The sequence below is a fragment of the Podarcis gaigeae genome (assembly GCF_964106915.1).
Source record: "Podarcis gaigeae genome assembly, chromosome: 6".
NCBI classification, from domain to species: Eukaryota; Metazoa; Chordata; class Lepidosauria; order Squamata; family Lacertidae; genus Podarcis; species Podarcis gaigeae.
Genome location: NC_139682.1, coordinates 27474690 through 27492436, shown reverse-complemented (window position 1 = coordinate 27492436; position 17747 = coordinate 27474690). Strand labels below are relative to the sequence as shown.

General features: G+C 43.8%; 2 protein-coding genes across 18 annotated transcripts in view; one reads left to right on the top strand and one right to left on the bottom strand.

Moving 5' to 3' along the window:
- Positions 1 to 17747, top strand: part of SGK2 (serum/glucocorticoid regulated kinase 2) — a 477666-nt gene that overhangs the window by 158479 nt on the left and 301440 nt on the right. The gene's annotated exons all lie outside the window — the stretch shown is intronic.
- EPB41L1 (erythrocyte membrane protein band 4.1 like 1) overlaps positions 1 to 17747 on the bottom strand; it is a 169342-nt gene that overhangs the window by 74180 nt on the left and 77415 nt on the right. For 2 of the 17 annotated variants that reach the window (XM_083746104.1, XM_083746107.1), the window contains exon 1: positions 12343 to 12584. The exons of 12 other annotated variants lie outside the window; for them this stretch is intronic. The gene's annotated coding sequence lies outside the window, so the exon portion shown is untranslated. Of the gene's footprint in view, positions 1 to 9379; positions 9524 to 12342; positions 12585 to 17747 lie in introns of those variants that run through there. 3 more of the 17 variants (XM_083746096.1, XM_083746098.1, XM_083746102.1) reach the window with 3 other exon arrangements.

Here is a 17747-nt window from a genome sequence, read left to right as displayed (position 1 = left end):
TATAGCCAGACAGAACTTGCATTTCTTGCGGTGTAATGGGAGAATTACAGTGAGAAGAGATGATAAAGAAAATTGGTTCAGATGTTAATTGAAACCTACCTAAGGCATGCTTTCCGAAACAATTATGTGAATCTAAACACAGCTATCCTTTAAAATTCACACTTCTCCACGTGCCACAATGTAGTTTTCTGGCCATAACGTGTACAAAATGTGGGTTATCAGGAAAAAGTGTGCATTAAAATTCAAATATTTGTGAATGTAACATTAAAAAGGCATTATATTTAGGGACAATTTCTGGCAAAAAATGTGCAGATCAGACCAAACTGCACACAAACATGCGAGTATCGGTATTATACTTTAAGGCTGATGAATTTTCACAAGGGCTTTTTTAAAAGAAAGAAAGGGGAAAAGAGAAATCACAACCCGATGCAGAAATGTGGAGAACTGAACTTCAGCCTGGGGAAAAAATGAGAAAGCAAAGATGAGAGATTCATTCCAGTGACAGGAAGAATTTGCCCCACACAATGTAGTAGGAGTGGGGTTTGCATTTATTTTCAAGGAAAGCAAGAACAGTAAACAAATAGGGGTTTAATTTCCCTCCCAGATGAAGTGCCCCTCCCTTGAATGAGAAAGAATAGCCTATGTCTCTCCCGCTCACCCCATCTGGTCTGCCTAGGCAGCACCAAGATGCTTTCAGCTCTGTCTATCGGTCCCAAGTCCCCACATACCGAGCCCAGCCTGCAGTGCTTAGGCTCCCTCTCCTTCTCCCTCCAGCCATCCCCATGATCAACTTCTTTCATTAATAATGAGTGTCTGGTTTTTATCAGCTCCGCTCGCCCCAGGCTTAGCCCATAATACACTAAAAGGGAGCCAGGCATTGGCAGCTGGCAGGTCCTGGCGAGACAAGGAACCGCAAAACACGGACAAACAACTCTCCTCACAGCTCTCTGCACACACAGAGCAGGGTTACAGTCCCAGCTAAGAAGAGCTTGGTTGGTTCTTTATGTTCTTTTCTTTTAAAAGTGCATTATTATAATGATACCATCTGCCTAATTTGCAGATGAAACCTCTCTATGCAAAATAAACAGGAGATTAAAAACGAAAACAAAAAACCCAGAGGAGTCTTGAGACATCTATGGATGCTTCTGCCACAATAAGCAAGCCATCCTTAAACAAGAAATTTATTGTGGCATGAGCTTTCAGAGGCTCTTAATTTTTGTTAATTTCTCTCTCTCTCTTTTCTGCAGTCACAAAACTCTACTTATGTTACTAACATGGATACCCTTCTTGATGAAGAAGAGGAATCCACAATCTGCCATTTAAGTGTGCAACCCAGTTAACAGAATTCCAGAAATTCCAGACATCTCAAACATTTTGCCGTGTTACCACTACCCACACTGTCGTCAGGCAAACAGAGAAATAAGTACAGACTGCAAAGAATACCGAATGACCCATACACTGTCTTTTAAGCTACAAATCAAAGTCAGCACAGCTACTGGATAGCCCACTTGGAAAACATGGTATCATTGTTACATTGCCATTATTCGGATTGGCCAGGATTTCAATGCCTCTCTTGATCTGGTTTGCTCTAAAAGGCACAGTTTGCTATAAACCTGCCATCTTGTACTCTCTCAACACATCAAATCATAAATAAAGTCAACGTACTAAAGAAACAGATATGAAAAGGTTTTAAAACTTTACAGACATTAAGTCTGTGGCTTTTGGCTCACAGAATATACAATGATAACCAAACGGCCTAAGGTGGTTTCACAACACTGAAATGCAGACAGTCTATAATATCGCATCAATGAATTCTTTACAAAATTTTCAAATCTGGTCATACTATATCACAGAAATACATGATGTTTCTATAGTACCTTGACTTATTGTATTCATTTGACTCTAACACTTTTTGGGGGACTTTTCTGTGATGGTACCCTGGTTGTGAAATACTCTCCCCAGAGAAACTCATTTGAAACCTATATGCAGTGGTTTTTATTTTTCCAGGCTTTCTAGCTTAAAGAACATGCTTCAGTGTTTTACAGATCTTTGGCACTTTGCTGTTTTCATTCTGACACTGTCCATGTTGGGGTTAAAATAATAATAAACTTCTCAGATAACTTTATTAATGGCTGGGTGGTATAAAAACGCTTTCTGCATCATGCTCTCGGCTAGCCCTATGGCAAAATGAGGAGCCAACGTAAATGAGACTGTTGCATATTCAGTGTTTCAAAGCAGAACAGTGCGGCTTTAACATTTTCAAATCTCTGTCGAGATTTGACATCCCTGAGAAACTGTGTTCACATTTGCACGCCATATTGCCACACATAACAACAGTAACAGTGCTATCAGTAAACAGCATGTCATAGCAACAGCTGAACACGGCACATGAGCTTAGTACCGTAGATTCTGGCGTATAGGACAACTTTTTAACCCTGGAAAATCCTCTAAAAAGTTGGGGGTCGTCTCATATGCTGGGTATGGGTTCGCTGGGCAGCGGAAGTGGGCAGCGGGCTCTGCGCCGGGAGGAAGCCGTGTATAAGACTGGCCGTATAAGTTGACCCCCCCAAATTGGCAGCTGACAATTTGGGGGGTCGTCTTATATGTCCAGTCACCTAATACACCGAAATCTATGGTAGTTTTATGCTGTCTCACAGCCTGCTGCACATGATCTTGCCTGGAAGGTTTAAAATGAGCAGGGCCCATCCTCAACACTGAAAACTGAAAACTGGAGGGTCCAAACCTCCACTGCCTTGATGGATATCTTTGGGAGAAGAAAGGGCTGAGGAGTAAACTCTACACAAATCTGGAGTAGAGTCCCAAAGTATGGTCCCTTGTACGCCTCCTTTTAGCAACTCCTGCAGCCAAGCTGGTGCCAAATGTATTGGTCTGCTTTCCTTTGGACCACATCAGTGAGGCAGAGAGAGTTTTTTCTTTCTTTCTTCTGGTTGCCCAAGACCGAATTTCCCCCAAAATTTTCAAGGAGGCGCATGCCAGGCCCCCTCAATATTCCATGGCCTGCAGTAGACCCCGTCAGGCCTTCCGCGACAGGCTACACTGGGCCTCCTCATGCCACATAGTGTTACATGCACATGCTAGCCCCCCAAAAAACAACTTGGGCAGAAAAAACTTGTGTGTGATGCACACTGCCCAGGCTTGCATCCCAGGCATATCATTTTGGTGCTGCTAATGCATTGGTTTGACTTCACCCCCAGAGGCACAACCCATTGCCTCTTGAAACAGACATATGCCCTCATATGCCCACTTTGATTAAGTGGATAGAAGCTTTAGTCCCGACAAACACCTGGGCACCCAAGATTGAAGAACACTGCTCTAGCCCATGGAAGGTTATGCCAAAAAGAGTTTGTTGGTTTACAACAAACAAACAAACAACAATAACAACAACAGCAATTTATTATTTTTACCCCGCCCAGCTGGCTGGGTTTCCCCAGCCACTCTGGGCGACTCCCAACCGAATATTAAAAACACGATCAAACATCAAACATTAAAAACTTCCCTAAACATGGCTGCCTTCAGATGTCAGACAGTTGCTTATTTCCTTGACATCTGATGGGAGGGCATTCCACAGGGAGGGCACCACTACTGAGAAGGCCCTCTGTCTGTTCCCCTATAACCTCACTTCTCACACTGAGAGAACTGCCAGAAGGCCCTCGCAGCTGGACCTCAGGGTCTGGGCTGAATGATGGGGGTGGAGATGCTCCTTCAGGTATACTGGGCTGAGGCCATTCAGGGCTTTAAAGGCCAGCACCAACAATTTGAATTGTGCTTGGAAACGTACTTAAGGTGCCACAAGATTCGTCACTTTGATTCGGTCCTGAGCCTCTCAGGATCAAATGCCCCTCTCCTCTTCATTCTGAGTGAAAGACACTTCTGATGCCAGAGTTTTTTTCTGTGGCTGTTTCTGGAGTTAATACCATTGCATCCTATTGCACGTGTCTCTCCCTCTCTCTCTCTCTCTCTCCCCGTGTGTGTGTGTGTGTGTGTGTGTGTGTGTGTGTGGTGGCAGCACTTCTCATGCTTCTTCACTTCTCTGGGCCACCTCACAATGCAATTGCACAAGACTCTGTAAGCAAGTATAAAGCAGGATGCAGATACTGCTTCAGAGAACCTGTCATCAGGGTACTTTGGCGTTCTTTTAGCCAGGCAAGAAAGAGGAAGCAAAATAGTTGCTCTCCTTGGATGGACAGCCAAATCAGTCTGTAAACTGGGTGAAAATAAATCACCATGGCTGGATTTATGGATTTGGGTGGCTTATGTCTACGAGATAGATGGCCCAAACCTGTGAGTCAGAAATCTCTCAGGAGAAGTGTGATCTGCTGCTGCTGAAGCAGAACCCTATCCAAATGCAGATCCCGACACCTCTCTCTTCAATTACTATTAATAGGTCTGATTAAAGAACTCAGTCAGTCATGAGTTTTAATTGGTTCCGCAACTGAATTTGCATAACATAGCACATGAATAAAGCTACAGTTCTGGAGGAGGAGGAGGAGGAGGAAAAAGGTTTTTGTGGTTTTAGGTGATATGTGTACCATTCAGATCATGGTTAGGCAAACTAAGGCTCGGGGGCCAGATCCAGCCCAACCGCCTTCTCAATGTGGCCCGTGGATGGTCCAGGAATCAGTGTGTTTTTACATGAGTAGAATGTGTCCTTTTATTTAAAATGCATCTCTGGGTTATTTGTGGGGCCTGCCTGGTGTTTTGACATGAGTAAAATGTGTGCTTTTATTTAAAATACATCTCTGGGTTATTTGTGGGGCATAGGAATTTATTCATCATCATCATCATCATCATCATAATCCGGCCCCCCACAAAGTCTGAGGGACAGTGGACCGGCCCCCTGCTGAAAAAGTTTGCTGACCCCAGATTTAGATGATGCTTTCTAGTCATTGCAGACTACAACTCCTATCAGCCCCAAACCAGCAAAATCCGCAGCAAGGGATGATGGGAGTTGATTTAGATGATGCACATATAGCAGCCACCACTGTGGAGAAGGAAGACTTCTTGTTTTCGAGAGGAGAAATTTCTCTTCTAAGGTGTCATTTGCCACGCACGGTTTCTGTAAGTACTTGTGTTTCAAACAATTTACACTTTTTAAAAAGAAGTGTTGGATGAGGGGTGGTGAGCCTACGGCCTTCCAAATGGTGTTTGACTCCAAATCCCATCATCCCTGACCATTGGCAATGCTGGCTGGAGCTGATGGGAGGTGGAGTCCAACAGCATCTGAAGCGCCACAAGTTCCCCATCCTCACTTTAAAGTCAAGCACACTGATTTAATTGCCTGAATTTAGTTCAGGCCAGATTGCAACCAGCCAGGTGGCACCTCTAAGGCCATCACTCATGATTCATGTGCTGAATAAAAAAGCTGTAAGAAAAAGTTGGGTTGAAGATCTAAATACATTTACCTGGACAGTGTGGGACACGGTATTGTACTGTCAAATATGATCACAACCCTGAAGGCAGCAAGAGCAAAGCAACTTCTTCTACAATCTGTTCAGCGTCCACTTCAGGCAGCGACCAAGTGACAAACACCAAAATAATGAATGAATGAATGAATGAATGAATGAGACTAGTTACCTATCTACTTCGGTTTAGGAAGCATTCTTGGTACCTCCTGAACTTATGTTGCCCCTCCAAAGAAGCTAGTCCAATAAAAAGGTATAATCTTACCCACTTTGCACCTCTGATTCTTTATGCATATCAGAGTCCTAAAGTTAAGAATATCACAGCTCATACTTTTTTTAGTCACTACACAATACCCTTCAGTATCTACCACACTACTTCAGTACAAATGTGCACCTATTGCTGCAGATGAAATGAAACCTGTTCTATAAGACTACACTTTTCACCAGTAAGTCTTGCTTTATGGCAGCATGCCTCATACCGGTGCTGTTATTATGTTCCAGCAGTTTTACTGCAGTGTTTGCAGCACTTGGATTCATGTCATACATACACACGTTGCTTTCAGGCAGCAGTAAATTGCTGCATCATCATTTCAGAGACACAAGAATTCTGAGCTTGGCTCAACAAGCAGGGGAGGAGAGAGAGAGAAAGAAGTTGAGAAGAAAAGGCATGTTTCTTGAAGCAAGTCCCATTATTTTCAAGGAGGGATACTCCCAAACCAATATATGTAGGATTGTACAATAATAATAATAATAATAATAATAATAATAATAATAATAATAATTGCCTCAGATCTTTGCAAGGAGTTTTAAAATTGATGCACGATCAGTAGCTAATCTCAGGAGAGCCACAGACCATTCCTGCTGTTATTTCAGCGCACGACCAGAAGCACAGCCACATGTTCTTTCAGACATAAAATTCAGACCTTGCATTCAAATTCTCACCTTGCCTATGTGCTGGCCAATTTGCCTTGAGTTTTCTGCACTAAGTAAATTTATAGCTCTACAGTCATTGTCCAGCATGCATTAACAAGTGGAATACTGGGTCCTAGGAGAGCTGGCCAACAGAAAAGTATTCACTTGGCCTTCCAATCTAAACCATTACATGCTTGCTCCTTCCCCAACCCAGTGAGATGCAGGAAGACAACATGCTGAGATGACCCAAAATGCCCCTCCTTGATTATTGCAAGGGCCATGGGAACAGCATGGGCTGCCAATTCACCAACAGCAAGCATGCCACTAACTGATTATTCTCACGGCAGTCTGCCCTGTGGCTCGTCCCACATAGGCGCTATGAAGTTCCAAGGCACATGCAACCAGCTGTCTTGTGTCTCTTAGAGAGGAGCTTTCTGGAGGCGGGTCAGGCTTAAACAGATTCGGAAAAATAAATGAGACAGCCAGCGCCAGCAGGAAAAGAGAAGCCAAAAGGAGTGGGGAGACTGGCTCAAACTGTAAGCCATGCATGCTAACAAGAAGCCCAAAGTCCACGTTCTCCCTGCATCATCCAGCTGAGCCAGACAGATGCAGACTGGGCTTAGCCAGCTTTGCAAAACAGCACTGAGTAGTGGCAAACACTGTTTAGGACCAACACTAGTCTAGGCATATACCAATGCCCACTGACAAAGGTTGCATTCAGGCTGACAGAGGCTGCCCAACTGAACCAGCAGGCAATCAACGGGGCACTGTCCCTATCTCCTGCTGCAGCCTCAGCCCAGGGCATGTGCCATATAAGGCTAAGAGGTAAAGCATTCAGTACAAAGAACCTGCTTCAGATGTCAGCATTACTTTAGACAGGCCTACATAGATGGAGATGTCTGTTGGCAAAACTGCTGTGAACGTTCTCCAGTTAATAAAAATGGTGGCTTGTCTGCCAGGGAGACTACAGTGGCAAGGATTTCCAATGCACAGAAATGGAAGGAGAGAAAACCCTCAAAGGAAGAATGGCTGATGAAAATCTTGGAATATATAGAGATGGCAAAACAGACAGCACTGATAAAAAGTACAAATCTAGAATCCTTTTAAAAAGACTGGAAACCCTTTCTGGTCTATGTACCCATATGTCAAACGTAAGAAAACATCAGAATATATTATAAAAACATGTTAAGAGAGGACGAAATTAGGTAAGACAGAAACTTAAAACGCAATTGTATGTAATTTGGGTTATAAACATTGATATCGGTTGAGCAAGAAGTTACTAGTATTGTTGAACTGGAATATAACTGTTGAGTAACAAATGTAACTTTCTATATGGGAAAAAGAATAAGATATTATAAAAAAAGAAAATGATGGTCAAAAGGCCCTATGGAATCCATCTCTGTGGTTCAGGCTTACTCTCCCTAGCAGACAAGCCACCATTTTTATTAACTGGGGAATGTTCACAGCAGCTTTGCCAACTATGCTGGGTTCACATCACTGTGACAGCTGGTAGGGTAGGGTTCACACTTCATTCTCCTCTGAAATCACTGGGCATGGTGGAAATAAATAATAATAATAATTTATTTATACCCTGCCCATCTGGCTGGGTTTCCCCAGCCACTCAGGGCAGCTTACAGTGCATATAAAAACATAATAAAACGTCAAACATTAAACCTTCCCGAAACACGTCTGCCTTCTAGAAGTTGGGTAGTTCTTTATCTTCTTGACATCTGTTGGGAGGGCGTTCCACAGGGAGGGCGGTAGGAAGGGGTGGAAGGTGGGCTGCTCCCTTAACTTAAAGAGTTTGGAGCATGGAGAGAATTTAACACCCAATTGCTGCAAGTGCCAGCCCCGAACCTAAGAACAATCGTACTATTAAAAAATAAGGAGATGTGTTAGGGTTTGTGTAGGGCTCCTGAGAAGAACTGGTGTTTGCAAAGCAATCTGTACCATCAAGTCCTGAACCAGAATGCTGCTATATATAGCACCCAAGGTTGGTGTGAGAGGTTTGGCCTTGGATACTTTTAGCACTCACAACCGGGCCTCTGCCATTGTTAGGTGTGAAATCAGGTCAACTCCAAAGGGCTGGAAGCTGACTAAGGCCATCCTCTGATCCATGTTCCATTTCCATACAATTCCACAGCTGCAATGAAGAAAGTCAGGTGAAGGGTCTCCCACTGTGGAATAAAGGCCAAACTTGGTAAGGCAAGTAAAATATTTGTGATTGCCCTCTCCTGACATTTTTTAATGGAAGGGAGAAAAAATGTACTTATATGTTTTACCCTGTTGGGCAAATTACAGCTGGCAGGGATTTCAACTGGGGAAGGGGTGAATGGAAGAAAGGCTTAATCCCATCCCCTTCTCATGGGCTTCATCAAGATTATCCTGTCACCTGCCACTTTAGCATGTGCATGCATATATATATATATATATATATATATATATATATGGAGATCCAATCATAGATTTTCCTTCACATCATCCAATTTGTCTTCCGGAAGCCTGAAGACATCCTGGCTGAACACCATTTCATTTAGGGATCTCTTTAGACAGACAGCTAACCTGCAGCACAGCCCAGTGAAACAAACAAAACAAGCAATTATTGGCAAGGGGAAGCATTAGCTTGCACTGCAGCAAAAACAACAGACAGCCTTGTGGCACCTTAAGAAGACGACACAAATATATTATGACATTTATAAAATTTCTTCATCGTGAACACAGGGGGGGAAAGGAAAAGGTCCAGATATAGTAACTGTGGGATATTCATCCAGTTTAGTTACTGAGCCAGTTCCAAAGATCCAGAAATCTTCCTTTTAAACCCATTAAAAGGAGACAAATTGGATGCTGTAAATGAATGTAAAACGTGCACCTGCTGAAACATTCACCCAATGCTGTAGCTGGGGGGGGGGGGTTAGCCCCAGGTAAAGCCTCCATTGACGCTCCCAGCCTGTGTGTGTGTGTGCAAATGTGTGTGAGGTAGGTATCAAACTGGGTATTTGACCCGGGTGAAATAAAGCCTAGTTTTGCCCCTGGATTCACCTAACCAGCCCCATCATTGGAAGCCCCGAACAATAGGGTTTCCTCACTTCCACCACACCTCCTGCAAAATTGGTTTGGGAGTGGGTCAGGAGAACCCTCCAACCAGTTTGTAGAAGAAGAAAGCATCATTCCGTCTGGCAAGCCGGAATGCCTATGCAGACAGGACAATGCTGAACTGCACCCATAAATTCCAAGCACCACACTCCACTCTGTTTTTGGTTGTCAGTATAATGGGCCCATCCATCTGCAAATTCAGGAATGGCATCAGCCAAGCAGCAGTTTTGAACTTTGTTCAACAGAAAGCAAACTTACTGCACTCTCTGATATGAATAATGTTTTGAAATGAAGGAAAACTGCACTTTCCCCCAGAAGGTTAAGGGAGCGCTTAATTTTTGTAGGCTAACATCCGCATTTAATTTATTTACTGATTGACTGATTAGAATAATTTCTTTACTACTTTTCATTTAAAAAACAATTCCCAAGGTGATTAGCAACCATAAAACAACAACAAAATTAATAAAGCATACAAATACAACAGCACAATTATAGAACTAGAGTGGCTAAAAACTGGCACTGATGGTCTGGCAATCCCTGTGCAAAAACAGTGGGTTTTTAGTGCATGACAGAAGCAGACCACCACTGACTTACAGCAAAGAGCTCATTCCAAAGTGTAGGTGCCACCTCCGAAAAGGCCTGCTTCTACATTGGTCCAATACAGAGTTCTGCAGGTTGCAGCCCAACAAAAAGGACTTCCTCCAAACATCTTAGTGAACAATTCTTAGACAACCTTACAGAGGTCCTAATGTGCTGAAATTGACTCCTGTTCCTTAGCCTTTAACCACAGGCTGACTCCCTTCCTTGTAGTATGTGGGTCACTGGTGAAAGGAGCATATTTTCATGTTTCAACTCAAGATGCTTTCTTCCAGCTCAATAAATACTAATCCCCTTTGAAACTATTATCACATAACTTCTTCTGTTTATAAGAACATAAAAGAGCCCTGCTGGAGCATGTCAGCGGCTCATCTAGTTAAACATGGTGGCCAGCCAGAGGCCTCTAGAAAGCTCATAAGTAGGATCTCAGTGCAACTGCACACTCCTCACTTGCAGTTCCCAGCAACTGGGATTGCAAATGGCAGTAGAACATAGCCATTCTGGCTAGTAGCCAGTGACTGCCTTAACCTCCATGAATTTGTCTAATTCTCCTTTAAGTTGGTGACCATCACTACATTTTGTGAGAGCGAGTTTCAGTGTTAGATGATGTGTTGTGCAAAGAGGTATGGGATGAAGCTGCCACAAATATTGTAACTCATGCAAACTCTCCTTTGAAAAATCTACTATGGATCAACACTGCCTCACCAGTGTCAGGGATGTCACCCACAACTTAACAAAGAGGAGGAGGACTACGGTAATCTGCTGCTCCCTGCCCCACTCTTTGCCTGCCCTCCATTCCCCCCAGCTGTGGGGCAACAAAGGAGTTCTGTTTACTCTTGCAACTAGGGAGAGGAAGATGAATGAAAGGACTAAGGGAGAAGCAGGCTAGGAAAAGCCACATCTCTATCCTCTGTCATAGCTGAGGGGCTGTCCCTTTAAATCAGGGATGGGGAATCTCTGGCCCATGGCCCGTTGCAGTCCTTAGCGGGCACCCATTTGGTACTGAGGCCTCTGCTCCTTGCTCACAACCTCATTTTTTACTATGCTGCCACAGAGGGGAGGGGAAAGCAGCAAATTGCAGGTGCAGCCCACTTTCTCCCACTCTTGCCTTGCCTTACTTATCCCGTGGTTTTTCACATAGTGTTTGGTCATCCTGCTCATGTTGCAAAGGCCAACAAGTCCCGAGTGAGGCTTTTTTGTGTGTCTGAAAGGATGGCAGGTGCAAGATCATGCCTGCAACAATACTCCAAAAATGAGAGGAACCACCAAAAGCCATCATCCAGACCCCCACCCACTTCCTGCCATGCAGCTATTAAAAGCACAGGAGCTCCTTTCCAGACTAGGCACTGACAGAATTCTAGCCAAAAGCAGAAACCTGGGGGCTTCAAAGGAGTGCAGCCTTGGAAGAGGCCATCTCCTCATGGATGCACCTTCAGGTGCTTACAACACAGCCGTGGCCCCAGAACTACTTTACAGCTTTACATGTAGCACCATAGTTAATCTAGGCTTTTCAAGGGAACATTCCATAAAGGGAAGAACAGTGCCCTAATTATGGAAGAAAATGGAGAAGTTCATTACTAGAACCCATAAACCTCACACCTGGACTACTCCTGCTTTTAGCCAAATCATGGTCCCCTTTAGCCTCCTAAAAGCAGTAGCAAAGTGGGCAGGGGAGAGAAACAAAACCCTCCCCCCCATCCTGCAAGTTTGAGAGGGCAACTGGAAAGAAGGGGAAAGGGCATAGCTCAATGGAAGGCAATCTGTTTTCCCTGCAGAAGGTCCCAGGTTTGATCCCCAGCATCTCCAAGTAGGGCTGGAAGAGACTTCCTGCCAGAAATCCTGGAGAACCTTTGTCAGTCAGTGTAGACAATACTCAGCTAGATGGAGCAATGGTCTGATGCAGTCTAAGGCAGATTTCTACACTCCTAGCTCTCAGAGCATTTCCAGAATACAGCATATTATGCTAGGAGCCATTGGGAGCAGAGACAGCCCCTAGCATACCCTTCTAAGGAACCTGAATGCAAGAAACAGAAAACCAACCCAAGATTTCTCCATCCCTTTTTTGCTGCAAGGGCTTGAGGAGCTGTATTGCACAGGCTCAAGGTTACCATGGTGCGGGGGGCAACTCAAGAACTCCAAGCCCAGATGTGTACAACTGTTTAGTCGAGGAGGCAGGCTGGCCTGAAAAGAAACAACCGGGCTAAGAAGCCTCCGGAGAAAGCCTACGTTACAAAAAAAAGAGAAAAAGAAAGAGGGAGACTCTAGTAGTCCCCTTCCCTAAAACCTCCCCCCCCCCCCGCAGCTGAGCCGGTCCTACCTTTGAAAGGCTCCCCATCTCTGCTGCGCTGCTGCTCTCCACTGGGCTGCTGCTGTGTGCACAACACACTCCTTTCCGCAGAGCAACCTCTTCTAACTTTAACACCCCCACACATTGATTGATGCATACTGCAGTCGCTGCAAACCTCACAGTCCACAGCTGGGGGGTGGGGAGGAAGAGAAGAGTCCGGGATCCCCTCCCACATCGCCAGGCCAGAGCCTCAGTGACGGCGCTGCCTCTCTCCATGTTTCTTCCCCCCCTCCCTCCCCCCCTTGGGATTTCCCTCTTTTAACACAAATCTAGCAGATGGCTTTAGACTAATAACAGAAATGCTTGTTAGGCACCCAGCGGTGTTCACTGAGCCGCCGCCTCTTCCCTCTGCGCCCCCGCCACTGCCTTCCGTCTCCCTTAGCTGTAAACATCTGGCTGATTTCAGGGAACAAATCGCTGCTTGCTATCCTCCTGGTATCACACCTTGCTGCTGCAAAAAGCAAAGAGGGGAAAGGATCCAGAGCGTTCCTTTTCTAGGCTTCAAATGGGTCCACGTTTCAAGTCTTCACACTCCTATTAAATTGCCTTGACCAAATTAATAAAACAATTTTTGGATGTCAGAGCCATACATCTCAGATGCTGCCATTACATTTTGCCCAGATATATACTGGAACTAGAAGCCAAACAAAATGGCTATTCAATCGCTACCACCCGTGGAATGGCACCAAGGCAAGGGAGGACATTTTGGAAGCAAGGGAGACAACATGCAATGGAGGGACAGCTGTTGAAAATGGCCTTTGCTGCAACAGACTATTATGCCATAAATTAGGCGAAAAGAACCCTTTTTATCCTGGGGGACATGAATTGCCATCCTGAGATGATTTGGGCGTGGGGAGTTGGAATTGTAAAAAGTGAAATTAGAGGGAAATGAAATGGAGAAAAGTACTTAACAATGGCAATTCACAAAACAATTTTTTTAATGGCACATACATCCTGGCATTGGTAAGCCAATTAACGCATATAATGTACTACAAATTATTTGTCTTGGTTCAGTCCACAAGTGACAGTACTGAAACTCTTGATCTTTTGTAATTCATCAGTTCCGAATTTTAGTTGTGCGGTCTATCCTATCATGCTTCACTGCCTCTTAAAAGTTGTTCTGACCATGTTTGGTGGTCTTTATTTCATGATCTTCCAATGTAGACACTGAAGGTTTAAGAAAAACATATTTTTGCTAGTAGAACAGCAGCAATAAATGGCAAGAATGTTCAGCAGTAATGTCATTACAGGGAATGGTGTGGTTAAAGGAGCACATCAACTGTAATTCTCAGCAAGCACCATTAGTTCATCTATAGTAGCTGACAGAGAATTTCAAAGCACTTGCTAAAATAGAGATCTAGTTCACATGGGATTTTGAAGAAGAATTATGCTCACAGATAAAGAAATCCCAAAATATTATATTCCTCGTAGTCAACATGAGCGCTCAAAATAGTGGAGGCTTGGAAATAGTGGCGTCTTGTAGCTTTGCCAATTTTACCTCTGCCCTAATAATAAGCAGACTTGACTACTCCTAGACAAGGTGCTGGCCTTGGAAACTACTCTGAGACTTCAACTGATAGGAGCAGACCTCCCAGATGAATTGTTGTTGCATATCAAGAGAGGGAGAGATGAGGTGGCAGTGGGAAAGTGTCAATTCACTGGCTGAACTAATCCGGTGCTCCTGCTGGTGTATTTGCACCATGGCACCCGCTCTGCTGCTCTTCCTCTGCCCCTGCAAGTAAGTAGCAGTGATTGACCAATTGGGAGGTTGGGTAAACACCTCCACCGTACAATGCTGTCTGCCACTGCTTCAGGGGGAAGGCAATAGGCAGAACGTGCATGTATCATATATAATTAAGACAGGGAGATGTGTGTGTGCATGTGTTACACACACTGCAGTAAATAAGAAAAGAAAAAGCTTCCATAGTAGAAATCAACTTCTGCCAGTCAACTGATCTTTCCAGCAGATGTGCTTTCCATCTGTTCGTTACCAGGCAAAACACAAGAAAGAGGCTCTGCCCTCTCCCTCTGCTGCCCCACCAAATATTACCTGGATGCCCTTTCAACATTCAATTAGCTAGACAGTTATGAAGTAGCAAGGAATACAAGTGGCCATTAGGCAGTCCCCTCAAATAAGTCACATGTGACGTTACTGCAAACACCGTGGCTTGTAAGTAACCCCATAAACATGACAATGAGGCTATTCTTCCATTACCAAGTAGTTATTAGTACATAAATAACGACTCCTTTAGTGGGGCAGCATGAGAATGTGCTGAGAACTCAATGCAATACAGAACATCCAAGAACAGCAGGATGGGAATGAGGTTTGCTCCCCATTTGTTTAGTCCTACTTCAGGCATCCCCCATCCCACCGGACACAATTATGATTGTGCAAGGAACTGAGGGGCACAGCTGGGCTTCCTGGTCCTGACCCCTCTGTCACATCCTCATCACCTGATCCATGCACCTCTCATCTCTTGCAAGAACAACTTGCAGTGAGGAACCCGCAAGTGTGTAGGCTCCCTGTAGAATTTTTAACCCAGATCCTCCACCAATAGCTTGCCAGTTAGAGTTAGCTGCTATCTTCAACCATGTCACACACACAAAGAGATCTGAGTGTGGGTTCCTACCGCAGGTAAGATAAAATACACCATTCATTGATCTAATGGATACATCTCTTAATGTTTAAAAGAGTCAACTTCCCCCAGGATTAATTGTAATAGTACTAATGGTCAACAAAAAGTGCAGAGTTATACACTGATCAACCTTTTATTTTTGCACAGTCAGTTGAATGGCTGCTTTGTGAAGGACTTGGCAATATGGCTATATGACACAGGGAAAAACAACCGTGATTGTGCAAGTTGATACTAAAAGCTTTTACCTGAAGAATACTGTGAGAAGCTCATTACCCTTGAGGTTTTTCCAAGGGTAGGAAACCACACTTTTTAGCCACTGAGAATAAAGCAGGAAGTGCAGATCTATTCACTGCTTTACTGACTACGTTTTGGTCAGTTTCTTCAACCAAGGAGACACCCAGACATATCTAAGCAAGAGGAGTTTATTTAAGTTGCCCATACCAAACTGCAGAAGTTTAGTACCTGGGAGCGCAACAAGTCACCTGAAAAATTCACTCAGGACAGCACTATGGATATCACCAGAAACTCAGCCAGCTGAAAATCTGATCCATCCTTGGTTGTATCAGTGATGCAGTCATGGGTCTTTATGATTTAGATCCCACATGAGTAAAGTCCCATCCACACCACACATGTAAAGAATTCTAACACAATTCTAAGTCATAGATTTTTCCAAAGAATCCTGGGAATTATGGTTTGTTAAGGGTTTCCAAACAACTCTCCGGACGTTTAACAAACTACTGATTCCAAAATTCTTTGGAGGAAGCCATGACTGTTAAAAGTGGTATAAGAGTGCTTTAAGTGTAGGGTATTGATGTGAACTCTAATCAACCAGACGGGACTGCACCAAGTCCAACTGCTATGGTGAATAGGGCTGGCCAATATCTGGTTTACAACATCACAATACATTACCAGCTAAATATCAAGATACCACAATATATCACAATATATCTGTGCCAGCAGAGGGCCTTGCTAGGCCTCCTCATGGAGACAGAAGGTCCCACCATACCTCCCCACAGCAGAAGGCTTTGCCATGCCTTCTCCTGGCGGCAGAGGGTCTTGATGTACCTCCTGGCAGGAGAAAAGGTGCCTGCAAAGTATCTGTAAAGTATTGGTTCAGGGGACCTAACCCCTGGGGAACTGTTAAGTCTCCACATTTGTTCACCAGTATGTTGCCTAGTTGAAACACTTATCACTGTTATTTCAGTACTGGTATGGCGATTTATCTCATAGCCCTAAGGCCAAAGAGCAGAAATAATGGCAACAGAATGGGCATGGATGGCCATCTTGCTTGTTCATGTGGGATGCTGTCCCTGCCACCAATTAGAGCTGCATCGCTAAACCAACCATGGAAGAAGCTACCACAAAGGATGTCGTCGTCATCGTCCCTCCTCCTTATGAGTTCACTAATCTTATTGAAACTCTGTTTGATTTCCCCAGAGCTCCTTGAATCTCTTTAGGCAAGATCTGATGGCTGGCCTGCTTAAAACAATTTACCATTTGTGTATGTACCTAGTTATGATGCACTGGGGGACTTCTGGCCCTCTAGATGGTGTTGGACTAACTGGTAGCATGGCCAATGACCAATGGGAGTTGGAATCCAACAAAATATGGAGGGCTACAGCTTCTCCACTCCTGACCTAGAGTCTACCAAGCCATGAAATCTTCCTTCCAGTGCTTTTGTCATGAGATTTGTTGCAACTGTTTATATGATTCATTGTATAAAGTCTAAGCCAGGGTCCATAACTAAGTTTGTAGATACAAAACTGAAAATGCCTATAAATATTTCACAGCTATTACCCATCGCCTACAGATGCTGCACAGATATAGACACACACAATAAAATGAATGGTGTAGTCATCAGAAACTACACATCACTGACCAACTCTTGGAAATGTTAACAGCATGAGGATGGAAGTTAAAAATAGTCCTGGACAGACAGATTTGTGAGCAGAGGAAATTATTTAAAATTATAGAAGGGAAGCAAAAAAAAATAAATACTCATTTCTTGAGAACCCATACAAATACACACAACATATTAATTTCTACAAACCGATCTATAAGTGTGTTTAAGTGTTTGATAAGAACAACAAAAATATATGCATACTATGTAAAACAAAATCTGTAACCTACATGTAGTGCATGATTAATCTACCCCCCTGGAAATGGAAATAAATTTCCATCAGCAGAATCTCTCTCTTTCTCCTCAGCAGAATTTTGCATCCATGTTTCCAGAGCAGCTTAGCAAAATGGCTACATATTTTGCATTGATTTTCCTACATGAGGTTTCTATGAGCTCCGCTCACTAATTCAGTGCAGAACAAACTAGAGAGGGTAAGGCAGAAACAATCCCTTTGCGAGGCTTGCTTTGTGGTCAGAAGTGACTGTGTTCCCTGGGCACAAAGAGAGCCATTCAATGCGTTGCTAGTAAAGCTCTGGTGTTCATTATTGCCTTGTGGCTAGTGTTGTGCTGAGTAGAGACACTGTTCATTTATACCGCACGAATAATGCTGACAGTGGACAAGTTTCATTCTTGCAGATGAGATGCTGCACGTTGCAGTTTGGGATGCTGCCAGGAGATTATGTCTGACAGCTTTATATTTACATCAAGACATTAATCCCAGAGGATCTACAGATTCATATACATAGCAGAAATAACATCACGGAGTATTGAAATGAAGCCACTGCTGTCGTTGCTCAAACAAGGAAAAGCAAAGAGTAATGTATTCTGCTAAATTCACC